The sequence below is a fragment of the Synchiropus splendidus genome, chromosome 4, assembly GCF_027744825.2.
Source record: "Synchiropus splendidus isolate RoL2022-P1 chromosome 4, RoL_Sspl_1.0, whole genome shotgun sequence".
NCBI lineage: Eukaryota > Metazoa > Chordata > Actinopteri > Syngnathiformes > Callionymidae > Synchiropus > Synchiropus splendidus.
Genome location: NC_071337.1, coordinates 5,491,738 through 5,510,243, shown reverse-complemented (window position 1 = coordinate 5,510,243; position 18,506 = coordinate 5,491,738). Strand labels below are relative to the sequence as shown.

General features: G+C 44.4%; 1 protein-coding gene across 4 annotated transcripts in view; it reads right to left on the bottom strand.

The window, feature by feature from the left end:
- The window catches only part of LOC128758002 (POU domain, class 2, transcription factor 2), an 83,612-nt gene extending 65,596 nt beyond the window's left edge, over window positions 1-18,016 (bottom strand). For 2 of the 4 annotated variants that reach the window (XM_053863719.1, XM_053863720.1), the window contains exons 1-5: window positions 17,947-18,016; window positions 15,625-15,763; window positions 15,483-15,531; window positions 14,134-14,209; window positions 468-575 (exon numbers count right to left, since the gene is read on the bottom strand). The gene's annotated coding sequence lies outside the window, so the exon portion shown is untranslated. Of the gene's footprint in view, window positions 1-467; window positions 576-14,133; window positions 14,481-15,482; window positions 15,532-15,624; window positions 15,764-17,946 lie in introns of those variants that run through there. The other 2 variants (XM_053863722.1, XM_053863721.1) reach the window with 2 other exon arrangements.
- Between the last annotated feature and the right edge of the window lie 490 nt (window positions 18,017-18,506).

Here is an 18,506-nt window from a genome sequence, read left to right as displayed (position 1 = left end):
AGTAAAATATTTACAAATTCCCCCCACATATAAATGTATCATTTAATTTTAGCGCAACATCAAATTCAATTTCAAGCAACTGATTACGAGTCAAGTGTTTTTTTGTGGCTGAATTGCTGACTCTGCGAAATCTTTTTACAGCAAATGTATGATAGCTTATTGACTGAGCAAAGGTGGGGAGAGTTGGACCATGGTTACTAATGTGATCCTTCAAAAAGATCTCGGTTTAACATCTTTCCTTCTTCCTGCCTGTTTCGCATGCGTTATTACTCTTCAAATCCAACAGTGAATCCCGACCTGACAACAAAGTCAGCTTCAGGATAGGAGCCCCGAGATGCATGGAAAGATCAAGATCATTGGCCTTATTTGTTGTTTTAAAAAAAACGCCAACCTCTCGGCAACACCCGGCGTCGAATCACCTTATTACAGACGACGCAGTCGCACAACTGAACGCCAAGAACTCTCACCTGAGTTGACGTCTTCTGTCTGATCTTTGACCTCAGAACTTCAGTCTTGCTCCTCACATCTCAGACACTCCCTCGGCGGGTCGATCAGAGTTCATGGCTCACCTGCTGCTGAAAAACAAAGCAAATGTAACTTTCTTTGACACAGATGACAACGATGGAATACCGCAATGAGAATCCTCTACAGGTGGTCCCTTACTTGGAAAAGGACCTTCTTTTTTTGTTGAGATTTTTTGCCTTATGTGACCACCGAGAGTTTAACATTTATTTCGAGCGGGGCTCATGACCTCATAACATGTTAGGAAATTACCAAGGAAGCCATTTTTTTCCCGCTGTCTTCTTGCAAAATAACTCTAAATGAAACTCGAATGAAATTTAAATGTTGATGGTGGAGCCAATAATCTTACTGTTCAGGATAAGACAATACCAAAGACAATACCAAAAGAAAAGTTGATTAAAAACAACATGTAATGAATACATGACAAATTTCAAGTACCCGTGATCCGACAATGTGTTGTTGTCTAACTATACGTTCACACCAAATGCAACTTATCGAGCTACTCGCATGCTAGCAGTTGCTAGTTTTTCAGTTTGTGAATGCTGCAACCCTTACGATTTCACTTCTTGTCGCTGAATTTTCCCTCTCTGCATACGTCCCAGCAAAATCTGGACTCTGACTGGCTCACGCACCCTGCCATGTCACCCGAGTTCACATTTTTTTTTTGTTGCTTCAAATGTTGCCTGAAAAGTGTCGCGTGAACCGTGTCTTCCTCAACACGTAACGGCCGCTCTCCATATTCTACACTACTATGACCGGATGTTGCATGTATTTGAGTCTATAAATTCAACCCGCCCGTTTGTTGTGAATGCACTGTGCGGAATGAGACAGAAGCTTGCTAGTAGCTCGCCAATTCTGCCACCTGAATGTTCAGATGTGTTCCCGGTTATCTGCTACCAACAGAGACTAACAAAGATTGAGCTTTAAATGTAGGACGACAGCAGGTGAAAATCACATCAAGAGTGGGAACCAGCTGCTTGGCAGAGGTTGCCACTTATTAAAATGAGTTTCAGTTTCACGGCTGATCAATGGTAATGCGCCTCATGGATCACTTCATGGAGGGCAGTTCCTCATCTTGTTGCTAGCCAGGGAGCTAATGGAATGTGACTCAGGATCAAATTGATGCAGGAACGGTGATCGGCCCCTGAAATGTGAATGGATTCCGATCGAGCCAAAGGAAGAGGCAGCAGGGAGGGAAGATCAACATCTCATCCTCTGCTATGAGAAAGTTCGTAAGCCGTGGATGAAGGCGTCACTGCCGTTGTTTACAGACAGACGGGGGTTTTTATATAGTGTAATGTGTATAAACTGTTAAGACCTGAACCCTTAATATCCATATGAGACACAGCAATCAGGGCTAGATACAATACAATTAGAAAGCACTGCTCCTCCGAACAGAAAGATAAAGGGGAAGAGCGGACATCCGGTGCAGTGACCGATCGTCCCTCACGAGCCCCCCTTCTGTAGGTAAGGCAGAGCGCAGAGGAGCCTGATCCAAACTCCTTCCAGACAAAAGCAATTATTTCTTGTAGAATATAGTGTGTTTTGTGTGTCCACGGCAGGGGGGAGGTGTGTGTGTGTGTGTGTGTGTGTGTGTGTGTGGGTTGGAAGGAAAGGTGAGGCATACGTAGCACGGCGGGCCTCATCAATAGCAATATGTTCTTTTCCACCGCTGTAATATCCTTTTATAAGACCACTTCGCAACCTGCTGCTGCGGCGGCAGCGGCTTTGTCTGACACCGCGGCTTAAAGGCCGAGTGGACGTCTGATCACACACATGAAAAGACGGAGGGATGAAAGGGCAGTCGACTCTTGGCTGCTCCTGAACAGATCCTGCTACAAAACGACTGTCTGCGGCAGGTTTGTGCTTCGCTCTAATCAAGTCGCTTAACTGGGAAAACGTAACGTTTGTGACCTTATTGGCTGTTTTTGGAGTCAGATTGGTCTGACGGACCAGTACGAGAGCAGACGGAGGAAAGCTGGTATGGAACATTCTCATGACATCAGCAACTAAGAAGCTTTTTAACAGCCTCCCGGCCGCAGCCCTGATGCTAGCACAGTGAGCGAGGACAGAAGAAGCTGGTGCTTCAGTAAAGACGTTCAAAAGAAGCAGTGGAACCTCACTTTTGGGTGATTCTCCCCTGAGCCGGCAACACATTCCCGCTCCCATCCCAATATGTTAACCTTGGGACTTTAGCCTCCTACACGCCAATGCCTTCAGTGTTGCATGAGGTTTTCAATTGAAGCACATGTCCCGCCTTCCGCGGCATATCCTGACGCCGTGAGCAGCGCGCCACGAAGAGGAAAGATGGAGGTTGGGGTTAGGTAAGCCATGGGACGGCGCTCCTTCCCTTCCATGTGTAACAACATGAGCGTTTCAGACCCAGTGACGACTTTCTTGATAACTGGCAGTGAGGCGGAATGACACATTAGGAGTTTTATATAGCAAGTGACATCCATGTAATACAGTTTAGGGAGCTGACTAACATCCTCCACACAGCGCCTGATCCACATCCCCTGCCTGGAACGCTATGGAAAATGGTTTTTACACCATTGAATAACACAGATGCGACAGTATAGGATGCAAAAGTCTGCTTCCCAACATCCATCATATTACACCATGGGAATGTGTTGGAGTCAGAGGAAAGAAGGGATGATTGACAAGATCTTGTGAGCCTTCTTCTACATAAACATTTTCAATAGCTTCAAAGGTGGATTTTTATTCGTGTTTTGTTAGTAGTTGCTGGAGTCTTTGTTGGTTTCTAAAGGTATGTTCGCAGTGGATGTCATCGATATGACAAAAGCCACTGATCTAGGTGTAAAGTCTGGGCTACTCCAAGGTCTCCTCCCAGCACCCCTCAACACACAGAGGCACACAAACCAGACTCTCTTGATAATTTAAAAAACTCAAGCTCTTTTGTGGGAAAAGTTCTTCAGGTCACTAACCAAAGCTCGTGACTTCAGGTGAAGGTAGATCAAGAGCATTGCCTTTTGGCTCAGCTCTTACTTGGCCATCATAGATGCAGGAATCATTTTCCAAGATTTTTGAACCACTTCCTTCCAGATCTTGTTCCAAGGCTATGGATTAGGTCATTCAGTATTTAAATCTTCATCCATACGCTACTGTCCTATAAAGCTTCCCCTACACTTTCGCTAAGGGGCATTCAACTTGGTCTTCAAAGAGCCGGGTGCTGCAGGTTTTTCTTCCAATCAGTCCAGCAGTCAAAGGTTAACCAATGAGGTGTCGGCTGAAACAAGCAGCACCTGACTGACCTGACTGGTCTTGAAGACACCTGATTGGTTGGAACACCCAGGCCATTTTGGAGGACTGAGTTGATGCTCTTCTCTCCCAGATCACCCCTTAACCCGTTGCACTCCCCTCTTCCCCACCCTTGATCCCTCTTCACACCATCGCCTGAATTAAACCTGGATGGACTCTCAAGGCACAGCAATCGGCACATGCTCAAAAAACAAAGCAGCAGGGCGGGAATTCCAAGACAATGACGGAACAATGGTGAGACATTTGGGACGGACCGATAAGACATCTCAGCACCGGACGATTCCGCGTTCTGAACCTGTCGATTATCATGAAAACACAGCTTGCGTGTGAAGTGCGCGTGAGAGAGAGAGAGAGTTCATTGTTAAATAGGAGCGTCATGTTGACAAATGAGTTGGTTGAATTAAATTCCCCGTCATCAATAACAGAAGACGGAGGGAGGAAATCAATACCGGCTTACAATTATATCAGCAGCTCTATCCTGCCGCTGTGTCAACACACAGCACTTGAGAAGAAAATCATTACCCCCTTGTAACTCCAGGTTTAATAAACACTGTAAATTGTTGAGGCTAGGCTGTGCGGGAGAACAATCACCTCCCGAAATCGCCGAGCATATTCTGAGAGCGGGCCGTGGTGTATCGGCTGGCTGTGTCAGTGTCTCTCCGTCCTCCCGCTGCCTGATCAATGCTGACAGCATGTCAATAGGTTGGTCCGCTCCCTGCCGTCGCCGCTGCTACATATCCATTATTCCTCTTCAGGCCACGCAGGACAAACACAAAAGAGAGTAAAACACGACGCTGTCGATGGCGATCATTGGGGCCGATCAATGCTCTTGCTTACAGCTCGCCGGTTCGATGCCACCTCGAGTGTTGAGGAAATCAGTTAGTGTGGAAATCGTTTCGTTGCTGCGCTTTCTGTTGGAAGACCTCTGTACTTTCACGCATAATGCTATTCCCAACTTCAACAGAATTTGAATTTCACACACGGTCTGCGTCCTGGAAGCTGGAAATCTCCTCCGCCACAGCTGTAGCAGTTGAAGTCGGGCAGAGAATACACTGACGCCAAAGGGAAGCACACACATTTGCTTGAGTCTCTCACGAAAGACTCAGCTCGTCCCTCCACTTCTGAGACTGCCAATACACAACAACTCCATTAGTTATTTCTTTGAACACTCCAAGGACCTAAGCAGAAAAGTACCTCTACAGGACGAGTAAATAAATTCACGATAATCCACTCGTAAAAAGCAGATTTTGCTCAACAAAGGTTTTCTAATTTGTCTTTGGACAAGTGTTTACTGCCATTACACTTTGTGAAGACTTGGCCAACAGGGGGAGTTTGACAGCACTGTACGGGAGGACAATGTCCTTCAACATTCTGAATTCAAACAACGGGGCTTTATTCATTACAACATGACGGTTCTCAGACCCTCAAACTGGGTTGGTCCATTTCTAGTCATTTATCCATCCGTTGTACATCAGCGGCGACGTCGCTCTGTCGCACACTCACGTTCATAAATGGAGGGACGAGACGTCTTCACATTAGATTTGTAAAAATCCCACACAACAACACCCCAAATGCTAACAAAGACACTGTAACGCGCCTGAATGCTCACCCCAACACTGCCTCTGGTCTTGGTGCTCAGAAGGACCTAAACAGCTTAGCCAGCACAAACGCAGAATCAAGGCTCGGGGTAATGCCAATGACATGGATGGAGCTTTGCAGCCTTTGCAGTGTGTGTGTGTGTGTGTGTGTGTGTGCGTGTGTGTGTGGAGATGTTGGGGGATATGACCGCCTTAAACACTGAGAGGATCAAACCCAGCTCCTCCGGACACCATGGAATACGATCAAGGCAGCTTGTGTGTGTGTGTGTGTGTGTGTGTAGGTGTGTGTGTGTAGGTGTGTGTGTGTCTATCAGGTTAAACAGAAAAATTGCAGTATTATTGCCATAACCCTGCACATCATAATAAATGTCCGCTCAGGATTCTGACTGAAGGTGTTATGAAAAACCATCATGACTTTATCTGTATCTGTCTGAAGTGAAATTCAAATTAAGATTAAATACTAAACCGTGATCTTCAACATTCATGTTGGTCTGGTGGCGATGTGATTCATCCACTTCCTCATCATGTAAATGTATTGACTTGGATATGTCCTGCAGCTAAACCTGCTATATGATCCGCGTCGAGGGCTGAGGGTCGGTCCATGAGCTAGAACACTTCCATATGATAGCGGGGACCGCAACTGTCCCACCAGCTTTAGAGCCCGGCTCTCATCTCTTTCACATTCTTTTCACATCTCTCTACTTAAAATATTCTCACCTGGCTGTTCTTGTTTACACACCTGTACCCTTCATGTCATCATGAGGCTTAATGGTTGTCCTCCTCTTCATCATCTTCTTGGTTCATCACTGTCTCGCCTCACCACAAACCGTCCTCACTTTGTCTCCAAACATCTCCACATACACTCAATACACTGGTTTCTGACCTGGTCCTTTCAAGCCACCACATCAGTATCTTCATCTCTGACTCATCTAACTCTGACTCCAGAGTCATGCTGACTGTCCATTAAACCTTCCCTTCCACTCTTCCTGTATGACTGAATGACTCCACCCATTCCACCCTGCCTGCACTCTCTTCTTCACCTTCCTTCATGCCCATTTTAGGGCTGGAAGGGACAATAATGGTTCATGATTCAGCAATATCAGAAACACACTGTCATGACAGTGAAACAGTGGGTAAATGTTTCACAGAAGAGAACAAATGTAGTCAAATGAAACTCATTGAAGAAGCAATGAGAGCTAACACGTCGAGAAGCAGCATTTATACAATCCTACATTCAGCACCAGTGGCAGCGCACGGGTTTGAAACATCTCATGAACCCTTCCACCTTTCAGCCAAGAGCAGGATTCAAATTTCCTCTAACTGCAGCCAGTGCTCATCCCATAATTTGTATGCTTTCATAACTTTCTCTCTGCTCACCCTCGGATGCACAAACAAGCCTGGAACACGAGTCCGCGGTCAGCGCTCCGTGTTCGTCGAGAGAAATAGAGAGACAGACACAGAGCGAGTGTGTGTGGGCAGATTTAGAAGCCGGGATCAATGAGAAATGCGGAAATCAATGCACTTAGCAGTGGGGAATCAATGAGGTCTAATCGGGATGCCAATGGCACAAGTAAAAACAATTAAGAAGGAAGAAAAATGTTTAACAGCCCCCCGGCCCCAACCCTGATGCTAACACAGAGCGCGAGGACGGACAGGGGAAGTGGGTGAAGAAGCTGGAGTTGCAGTGGGGAAGTCTGGACGTCCATAAGGAGCAGTTGACTGACACTTTTACAGTGTCTTCTCAGTCAGACAGTAGGACCTGGGATAGGTTTTGCTTTTTTAAGTTTAGAAATCTGGGTCTGCTGCTACATTTATCTGTATTGAATAGCTCCTAATGTGGATTTTTATTCTTGTCTGCTGTGTATCTTTAAAGTCCTTGGTTTAATCCTGAAGGAACGCTCACAGCAAACGCCATCTACTAGAGGTTCACGTTTCCTATCTACGGTGACTTGCTTGTGTCTCCAGTGTGAACTTTAAATGCCCTGCATACGGATTGGAGGACATAGCGACATCACACACAGCAACCGTGGTCGGTGTTTGCTAGCAAGAATGCTAGCGGTGGAGTGGATCTGGTGAAGTTGTAAAGCCTGCACATGCACGACATAGTTCGTCTTAAGGAAAAAGTCAGGATGGAAAAGAGCCAGGTTTTTGGTCACGGTGTTTTGTGAGACAATGGCTTGTTGGATGAATTTGAATAGGTCGTTCAGACTGCAGTCGCATGTCAAAATATCGGATAGGTATCAGATTTTGGATCACAAATCCAAGTGGACTGGGTTGCATTGAAAAAAAAAAAATCGAATCAGGGTCGTTCAGACGTCCGAAGTTTAGAGTGAGTTTTAGATGTCTGGTCTAAGTTCAGACCAAAATTCACCCATGGATAACCAGTCTGTAATTACTATATACTATAACTAATAGATGGCCAGACTAAACTTGGGGGGGAAAAAAAGAAAAAATGGAAAAAATAAATCACTTTCAGACCTGTGGCAGAGCAATTTCAGTCAAGACATCAAAGGACCATTAGACGTCTTATAGACCAAAAAATGCTCCCAGAGGAAACCCACTCAAATGATTATAGAGCAACACAAAAAAGTTTCTCGGAACTTTGAAGAATATAATTTCTCATCAATAACAATCATTATTTTTATCATGAATTTCCTAATTTGGAAAAGTAAAGCACAAACCTCTGTGCTTTTGCAATGGAAATCACATGGTGACTTGCGTATCAGGACGCCTTGCATCACCCTGATAGCTCATCGCGGTCGGGTTCTGAATGTGCCATGATGTCACTGACAGAATTTGGTTAATCCCATCTGATGTAAGCACAGAGCAACATTTCTTAATCCACCTGAAACTATGTAGCTGAGAGTTTCCCCACCGTCCCGAGGACACAAAACTTTCGTCCGCCTTGATGTGTTTACAGTCGCGCGCCGCCCCAGTCAACACGGACACGGACAAGGTTCGAGTCAGAACAGGCAGCCAACGGTTCATTACTATTTACACACTCTTGAAGCAAGCGCCCCCTCTTTATGGCCAGTGGGTGGAACCATGAGTGCCCCTGTGACTCCTTCCACCAACGCTCTTGACAGCTACACCATGCGGTGGGGGGGGTCTTTGTGTCTTCCTGAAGCAGAACGTGGAGAAGTCCACACTTGTAGGCATCAGATACACCACAGACTTCAGAGATCCAGAATACTGCCAGAGAGAAAAGATGACAACAATGATATCTGACTGGCAATGTGCCTCAGTCAGCAGTCTTGACTTTATTTTCTCACTGCTTCACTTATACATGCACCACTTCTGTTGCAGCAGCAGTGCTCAAGGATGGAGCTTAAAGTTCCTCAGTCAAACTCAATCTCACAGTCCAAGTCAGGATCAACATCTGTTAAACTTTCTGAATCAGGATGAGTTTAGTCAGGGATGTAAATATGATTCAGATCTTTGGATTATGATGTTTATTCTCAAAGGAGCTCCGACTGATGCAGCACATTATGGGACTTGTATGAGTGTGGGAGTGCTCCTTAGGGTCAAGCTCAAACTAGAGCCTTCAGTTTGACGCGTCTAGCCGACCTCAAATCTATTATAAAATGCTGAAATGACTGGCCTTTCAGAGAACATCACAGAGAAAAGAGAAGAGAAATGGTCCCATTATTATGAAGTCTATTCCACCATGTTTATTATGATTGGCTCCATCATGTTCGGCCTCTTATTGTGACGGTCCATCCCAGTTTTTATTTCTCTACTTCACAGAGGCAGGGAGCGGGTCCTGATCCCTCGGCCTGTTCCTCACAACTGATGGCAAATCATGAAGTCAATGAGACCGATCTCATTCGCCACAATGAGTTGCCTGCCTTTTGACCCTTCTTCACTGTCCTTTCTTGCCCCACTGCTCTCTCAGGTTTTGGCTTTGGACTCTTCCTCATTTCTGGTTGAATTTTCAGACTTAAATTTGTGGCTTTGTTTTATAGATTTTGAAACGCATCTCATTGCTGAGCAGAATCAGGCAGTGCAGGAAACATCCAGGGCAATGAGGCGTACTTCTTCCGAGAAAACTCCTGCCCTTCTAGGTTCCCAGGTCAACCAAGAGCCAAGGGGCATATTCTTTCCAAGGCGTCCTGGGTCTACCTATTGGGCCACCTTCTACTACATGTAAACAAGTCTTAAATGGGAGCCTTCAGATTGGACATGGAAAATCCAGAAAGAAACATTAGAATTCGCAGAACTAAAATCGAGTATGATAGACATATGGAGAGATAGACGGTAAATGTCAAAACTATCCTTCTGTTTCCTTGTTTCTCTGTTGGATCGCTTCAAGATTAGCCAAGTTCCGTTCGGCTTGTCTTTTCTTTTCTTTTCCTTTATTATTTTTTTTGAGAGGGAGGGGGATAATCGGGGGGTGGGAGAGGTCTCCATCACAGTTTCATCCTGTGGGAAACCAATCCTGGCAGAAACTCTGAGCTGGATATGCACCGAGTATCTCACCATCAGGCCTTCACGGAGGCATCAGAGTCTCTCCTGAGCAACTCCTCAGGCAGACAACAGAAACAGTCCTCAGACCGAAGACGCTGCACCGATCTGCCAGTCGATCTAACGTTGTGCCAATCCTTCACTCGTGAGAGGAGTAAAGATACTAAAACCAACCAAAAAAAGAGTACATGGTCCCCTCCAAGTCTCTCATGTCTCAACATGGGAACTATAACATCTCGATGAGTTCAGACGTCAAGACGGAGTTTTACAAACTTCAGTTTCACACACAACTTGAAAGAGTCCATCAGCAGATGGACACTGTAGACTCTGGTGTTGCACCACCTCCCACCGCTCTCCGTTCGGAAACACAGGTGGAAAATGATTGTGCCACTGGATTTGGGGCAGAACACAACTCTGAAGTTGTAAACAAAGGATTATGAAAGGGTTGTCAGAAAAGGGGAACAAGCAGAAAGGGACGGGGAGAGTCGGCGAATGAGGTTTGTCAGACGCGTCCAACAACTCATAAAGTCAGTCAATAAAAAATATCTCACTCCACAAAAAGCCTGAATGATGGAGGCAGAACCACGACACGACACAAATACACCCAGTGGCACACTCCCAGAGTCGGACCAGAGAGTCAGACACACTGCTGCATTTGGGCATGTGGACATGTGTGTGTGTGTGAGAGAGAGAGAGTGTATTATCTGGTTGTGGCGCAGGGTTGATCTGGGGCCAATCGATAGCGGAAGGCTCTCTTACGACCCCTGAGCAGCTCCTGGCTTGGCCGTGAGGCTGGAAATCAATGGACCGGGCCAATAACTCAGGATGGTGTGTGTATTAGTGAACTGTCAACTAATCAGAGAGTTAGTGAATCTGACACCACAGCTATTAACCTATCGATATGATACTTGGCTCTGACACATGACGCCTGTGTGTGAGTGCGCACGCAGGTGTGTGTGTGTGTGTGTTGGGGTGAGGATCGGGGATTCAAATGACTCCACCTGACTGTGATAACTTCCTGTATGTAGTGCCACACTATATAATGAGACAGTGAGGGCTGAGAGACCAAAGGAACAAAGAACAACAGTGTTAAATGGTGAGAAAATGGCAGGGGAAATAACGTTATACACAACTGAGCAGTGGAATTATAATATCATGGTCATTTGATAAGACACTACTTCATTTTATTTCTCAATATAAACCAATAAATGTTCTGTTTAAGTGGCGAATATATTGAGGGCAAAACATTTAAATATGATTCATCGTAAATATTTATTCTGTTTCCTACATTATTCCAGGGACAGGAAGCAGTTGGATGTGCTTAAAATGGCATTAGTCCTTAAAAGAGTAATACAACAAACAAACATGTCAATATGGCACTCCTGATATGCCTATGAAGAATATGAATTGTTGAGCAAGGCCTTCAACAGCAGTGGGGCAAGAAGGGTAAGGACAAAACGGGAGGGAAAATAAAAGGTCAACAATAGCACTGAGGTGAGCTACATTGAGAATTTCAAAAGTTCTAACATTTCTGCTCCATCACTTTTAAAGCTTCACTCATGAGGGCCACATAAATACAGTGGGAGGGCTGCAGGGGGGCCCCGCGCCATGCTTTGCCCCGGCCTGCTGAGAGGCACATTATTAAAACGTTTTTTTGTGTTTAGAACCTGGTTCTGTTTTTGTACTCAGTCAGTGTGACACATTAGAGTCAGCACTGGTTTGGGCTGACTTCACACCACAGTCGGTGTCAGTGAAGATGCGGCAGAATTGTTGAACTACCAGATGAAACTATCAATCACCGTGATCAGAATGATGTTGCCGTGTTGCTAAACTGATCACTGCTGGTGTGAATGAAGGAAGATAAAACACCAGGATTCATCCTTCACAGTCCTCCTTAACAGACTACCTTAAATGGCACTCTGCTTTGTTGAATTTACCAATATAAAAGTGCAGGAAAACACATTTATATGAAGTCTGCCGAGACGAAATGCAATGCATCATTTTGTATTATCAATAAAATGATTCCATTTAAAAACGACTTTAGATCAATATACGCGGTTCAGAAGGCCAACCTGCCGAGCACAGATCGATGTACTTGGATCATAGGGCTATTAATCGATCGACTAGATGAAACATCACACACATAGTGATCACCTGATGACAAAGTTGGAGATGGCGATGAAGTTAAAAAAAAATGTTTAGGATGGTGAGACGGAGGAGTCGTGGGGGAGGAGCCAAGAGATCACAACCCCATAGCATTTCCCAGTTGCAGACGTGTAGGAACTGGATTAAAATCCTTTTCAACTGCTCATTCAAGACTGCTCCTAAATCCCTTCCTGGACGGCTGCTAATATATTCCGAGTGCTCTTCTGAGTGATTGCCAAACAAGTGATTTTTTTTTTTGTCCTACTTCCAAAAATTCTGGAGGTTTCTTATCCGGAGTTCCTCTTTATACAGCGACTCCCAGATCTCTTCATATCCTTATGTTCCACTTGTGTGAAAACGACAAGATTATTCTGCCTCCTTTTATTATTCTCATCTGATCCTTTGTCCCACTTCTTCTTTTTGGGGAACAAAAGGAGATTATTTTTTGGGGGGTAATTCCATTGAAACTGCGCTGAAATAACTTGACTTGGCATGTGCCTATACAAGGCGCCACAAAAGACTCCAGGAAACCCATTCAGTAATGGGCTAAAGCCCGGGAAGAGGCGAACAAAAAGTGTGCACAGAGGTGTGTGGCTGCGTGTGTGTGTGCGGCTGAAATAAGAAATCCGAGGGAGGAAATCACCCGCGAGAAGACAGATCACTCAGGGATGGACAAGACTGGGGAGCAGTAATGGAAAAAAAAAACATCAGGAAAAAGCTCGGATTAAAATTCTGTATTACTAGGTTTATTCATATATGGGGTTTAGCACTGTCGTCTGGGTGGAAGGACGTTTGTTGGAGAGTTACTCAAACATTCTCCCCACCTCTAAGGTCAGAGGCTTGTTACTGAAGGAGCAGCTCTGTGGTCTCTCACTGAGCTGAACTCAGAACCTCAGAACCAGCCAGGCCTTAAAGAACAAGACCTCACCATCCTGGTCGAGTCACCTACCAGTAGGTGAAGCCCTTTTTCAAACGCGGGGCGATCAATAATGCAGAATATGACTGAAAAAAATATGATAAAAATTGAGCCATAAATGAAATAAATGCCAAAATAATGAAATTGGAATTATTTTATGGAAACTGGAATTCAGTCCCAAAAGACAAAAGTAGTGCGAAACAAATGCTACATGCTCATGCTCCACAAGTTTTACATAATTCTATTATTTATTTTGTATTTTGTAGTTTAGGTTGAATTCCTATCATAATCAAGACTAAACTGACAGTTTAAAATGATATGCGTCTCCCACATATTACTGAAATATGTTGATCAAAATATGTTTTTAAGAGTCATTATTTTCTTTATTATTTGCCATTTATGTCATTATGTACTTTTTTCTTGATTTTATGAAAAATATTTTGTTTTTGCACGTACTGTTATTTTATTTTTTACAAATATTAAAGACATTAATATATATATATATATAGTCAGAAATAGTAGCATGAAAACAATTAATATTTTAAAAAATAGTTTTGAAAAAAAAAAAAAATATATATAAAGAAATTATCTTGAGAAAAATGTGAAATCACGACAAATATTTTACACATTAAAACATATTTCGAAGCAAATGTTAAAAAAGTCTCGACAATGATAGGAATTAAAACACAACTTCAAAATCCAAAATAAATAAAAAAAATGAGAGGGAAACAGGAAGCTATTTAAAAATATTATAAAAATGAATTCAAATGGCGCTATATATAGATGACAGCTATAATGCATACACTTATTACAAAGTGAAAGAAGGATGGGTGAGAACGGATCTCTGGACTCATGACTACTTGGTCACGGACATTAACCAATGTCTGTCACATCTAATTGGTGCAGGGATGAAACAGGAGAGCAGAGACATCAGAGTCATGTGATTGGAAGTCATTCAACTGCTGCTGCTTCCAGCGGGAGGAAGAGGGAAGAGCGGAGGTGAAAGAAAGAGGGATGGAGGTTACAGATGGGGAGAGGAGGAGGAGGAGGAGGAGGGCCTCCCACACACACACACACTCCGGATTAGGAAACATATGCGGTGGAGTAGCGAGGGATTAGCGGGTGAAGGAGAGCAACCTTTTTTATTTTTTTGGGAGGGAACAAGTGCTCAGCCAGGCATGTCCCCCCTGCCTCCCCCCCTCCACTCACCTTCATCTCTGAACTGCAGTTGAGACCAGATCTTGGAGCGAAGGTGTCCGGCGACATCCATCTTGGCTTATGTTCCCTGTGAGGACAAGAAGAGTCGTGTTAACGGCCACGGTGACATTAGCCGTCATGTCATCAGCGGCGGCCACATAAATAAAGTCTCACTCCGGCACTAATTAACAAGAATTAGAAGCCACGGAAGGACACACTCACACAAAGCTGACGCCTCATTCTCATTTCTTTTTCTATTACACGCCGAGTCAAAGGACAGCGCAGGCCTCCGCGGCACACGCTGGAGACAGGCTCACTACCGGAGACTTACACACCAACTCATGTTCCATTCATGACTACACAGCTGATGTCGGGCAGCAAAGGAAGTGTGATATACAACTGAGTCGACTTGTATTTAAAAGAGCAAGTTGGCTACATTTCCAGTGACGCCATCAAATGGATTGAATTGCTGGTTCACTTCTCTCCCTTCTGCACTTCACTCTCGCTGCCACAAGGTTTCATTTGAAACGTAGTAATTCACCTGTGATCCACCAAATGTTCTCATCTTTGACCCAAACGTTTTTATCTCTGTCCTTGTGAGGACCTCTCATTGCTATAGCCCTTTCCCGAGCCTCGTCCCCTAAACCTAACCATCCAAAACACATGGCTCACCTGAACCAGGACTTGGAAGCAAACTTCAACCTAATTCTAAAGAACCAGTTGGTTTGAAGTTTTAATCTTAAAACTGAGGCTTAACCTCATGCGGACCAGCAACGGTCCCCACAAGGAGGTGTGATTGGTCCACAAGATCACACACACACACACACAGCCTGCAGAGGTCAACCTTTAGTGGATGAGGTCAGACGTCTGGGATGAAGCTGACCTTTGAACTGGAGGTCACAGTCTCTCGCCCTCCTCCTAACCAGCTGGACAATCAGGCCGACGCCTGTCGATGTGTCGACTGATGGCCATGTTTGCAAACAGTGTGTGTACCTGGTGTGTGTTTTGGCGTGAAAAGTCTGTCCTCATCGTGTAGTGGAGACGTGTCTTTTCTACATTGGTTTATTCCACACAAACAATCCGAGGAAGGTCTTTAGTAGAGGAGCGTGATAAGCTCATCCTGCCCTTCTTCACCACCTTCACACAACACTTTCCATCCCATCTAGAGTTTCAATTTCCAGATTCATAGTGGACATTTATTATCTCTGAGCTTTACTGGTTGTTTTTGGCGAACTTTAATTCAAGACTGAACAGAATTCTAAGCCAACTATGCGTATTTAAAGCCACACATTATTACTCGCTGGGCCGTATTTGGCCCCCGGGCCTGGAGTTTGAAACCGTCTGCACGTGGAAGCCTTCACCTCCTTGATGTTGAACGTCTCTTCATTCTCTGGAGTCACTGACTGACAACTGAAGACAGAAAATGAAAGCGCGTGTTCACCTCCACTCCTCCTGCTGCCCCCACCGTCACACAGTTGTGATTCTGATGTTAAAACCACACACCGAAACAACACACCGTCTCTGTCATGCAGACTCGCGCAGGTAATCGATGACGGCCTGATGCAACCGTGGAGTGTGTGCGAGTGTGCTGCTGGAGCACACGGCTGCACTGCTTCTACAGTAGACCGAGAGTTGGCTGTCACTGAAAGACGAGTGGAAATTCAGGAAATGGACATCAACAACTGGATGGTTAACATGACAGTGCCGACACTAGAGTAGTACCCACCCTTGAGTCGATAACATTAACACAGGTGTGTTGATGTAGTGCCTTTATAAACAAGTGTATGAAGGGTCTTTTATGAAGTAAGACTTCTGGATTTGTAAACATGACAATGTGTGTGTGTGTTTGGTCGTCTATTGTGACTCCAATGAAGCTTCATGAAGCCTCATTGCCAGCGATTCACTATAAGTTTAAAAATAGTGTGAGGTTTCATTCAAACAGCCCAATGCTAAAGATTATAGAGCAAAAAGTGCCACCTAGAGGGCTCTTAAGATGAGGCTTCATGAAGCGTCATCAGCTCATCACAGGAGGGAACAGAATGTAGCGCTGTAATTGTCCATAGCAACCTGCGTGAGCTGCCTCACGGAGGACGTTCAGGGAAACACGGCAATATAAAAACAACTTACCTCACAGCAAGCCAGAAGAGTCTGGGCCCTGTTGTGTGTATCCTGGAAGCTACACGAGTGAGTCCACATTTATGTGTCTTCCGGGGAATTATTTTCTGTTCCAATATTGTGTGCATTAGCATGCACATTGTGTGAGCACGCTTGTTGATCATTTTAATGTGTGTTTGTTTAAAGTGTGTTCTCGACAGCTTTAGTGTTCTTCTACATCTGCGTGTGTGAGTGTGTTTCATCATGTTGTGTGTCGTCGATTCTGCTGCAGGCTTTTGCTTGTGCTGCATATTTTCTTGTGACTATATAACTATATATACATTGATTTTACATGTTTACGGTTGTTCTGGTGAAATGTGTTTTTTATGTTTGGCGGTGAGCCTGGAGGTGTGTTTGCTTCTTTATGTCCTCCATGCAGGTTTCTTTATTTTCATTTGAATTTCATGCCGTGTGTGTGTGCATGTGTGACCAGGCCACCGCGTGTGTATGTTCTGCTGCTGCTGATTGTGTAGCGCTTCATGAGTAAATTGTATTATTTCTGTAATTTTTGTTTATATATATTTTATTTTATTTTTTAATGTCTTCTCCATTGTGCCACATTTTATTTTTTGTATTCACTTCTGTATTTTCCCAACTGTGTGTCACATTTTGCTCCTCATTTTGAGGTAGAAGAGTGTGTGTGTGTGTGCGTGTGTGTGTGCGTGTGTGTGTGTGTGCGCGTGTCACGCAGCTGTGCTTCCACCAAGCGGCATGGTATTGATCAGGTCGAGGTTGTTTATTGACGAACCCTATCGCGGTCGGCGCGGCGGCGTCTCATCACTTCCTGTTTCTCTCTGATTGGAGGTTAATATCTTATTAGCTGCCATTATCTTCTCACTGGTCGCCACGGAAACCACCGTCCCAACACAAGCCGACAACTCCCTGTGGTATCTCCCATCCGCCGGATCAGACGGCAGATGAGCGGATTATTGGAAATCAATGGAGGGCAGCGAGTGTTTGTGCGACCTGAACTGTGCGAGTCCAGTGTTTATTGACACACGTGTTGACGTTTACACGCTTGTCAATAAACATCACTGTCAATAAACTCATCATTTTCCGAGCCGCTCCTAATCACTGACAAGAATCCGCTTCGGAATAATCTGGATTGTGCGACAGCAGAAATGAAGAACACAGCGAAAGGTTGCTATCAGTGCATTTGGGATTAAACGATCAGAGAGTTTCCAGAGATGAGAGTGAACCACAGGGGGTCGAAGCAGGAATAGAAGCGAGGGGCTCCACTCTCTTATCAGCTAACAGACACTCCTCATCCTTATTCTCCACGCCGGGATCACTATTTAGCAACAGTTAAGGCGGTTACAGCTTCAGCTGCTAAAGTTAATAAAATCTGATTATTATTTTGCATCAACACCCGATTTTGATGTGGTTATTAAGAGGGGCGCGATGGTCTTCTGGGCCGAATTATTTATATTGCAATTTTATTTTCTGCTTCCCAGGTAGCTAAAATACACACATTTTTTTTCCTGTTAGTCCATGCAACGAAATGGCATTTTGCAAAACTAAACTAGAAAAGAAAAGAATGAATAAACAATACAAAACTCAAACTTTGTGCTTGGAACAGAGAGGATGGAGGTCCACAGAGAATCCATTCACGAACATCCAAATTCCCATGACTGAAATGTAGAATAGAGGGAAGGAAAAAGCGGAACTCACGAGTGCAGCGTCACTCGAACACTATACGGGGCGGACGTAAACAAACATGGCTGACCAGGCTGTGTCTCTACATCCGGACCCTGTGGAGGAGATCAGCAGCTACTGTTTCTATTGGCTGCATTAAAGAGCCGCTGAACACACACAAACATTCCCCACCTTTACCTGTCAGACTCCGCCCCTCCAAAAGTCCGTCAGGCTCCGCCCTTGTGAGGAGCTCTGAAACAAAACAACAAGCGATCACTACATGCTGTCAGCCTGGACTCCCGGAACATCGTCATAAAAAAGATGGACTTATTTCTTTTATTTTGCATCTACATTTATTTATTTATTGTGTGTGTGCACTTGAAATACTCAATGCTTTTTGCAAATAAAGCATTTTTTGCCTAAAAATTGACGGTAGTTTTTCACTAGCTAATTTGCAAAAGTCCTTATTTCCCGTCATGTTGTTTCAGAACTATAAAAGATAACAACTTCCATCATGAAATCCTGGAGGAAGTGTATAATGGAAATTACTAATATTACTACGTAAATATAAACAGCAACTTTTAAGAATTGGCTCA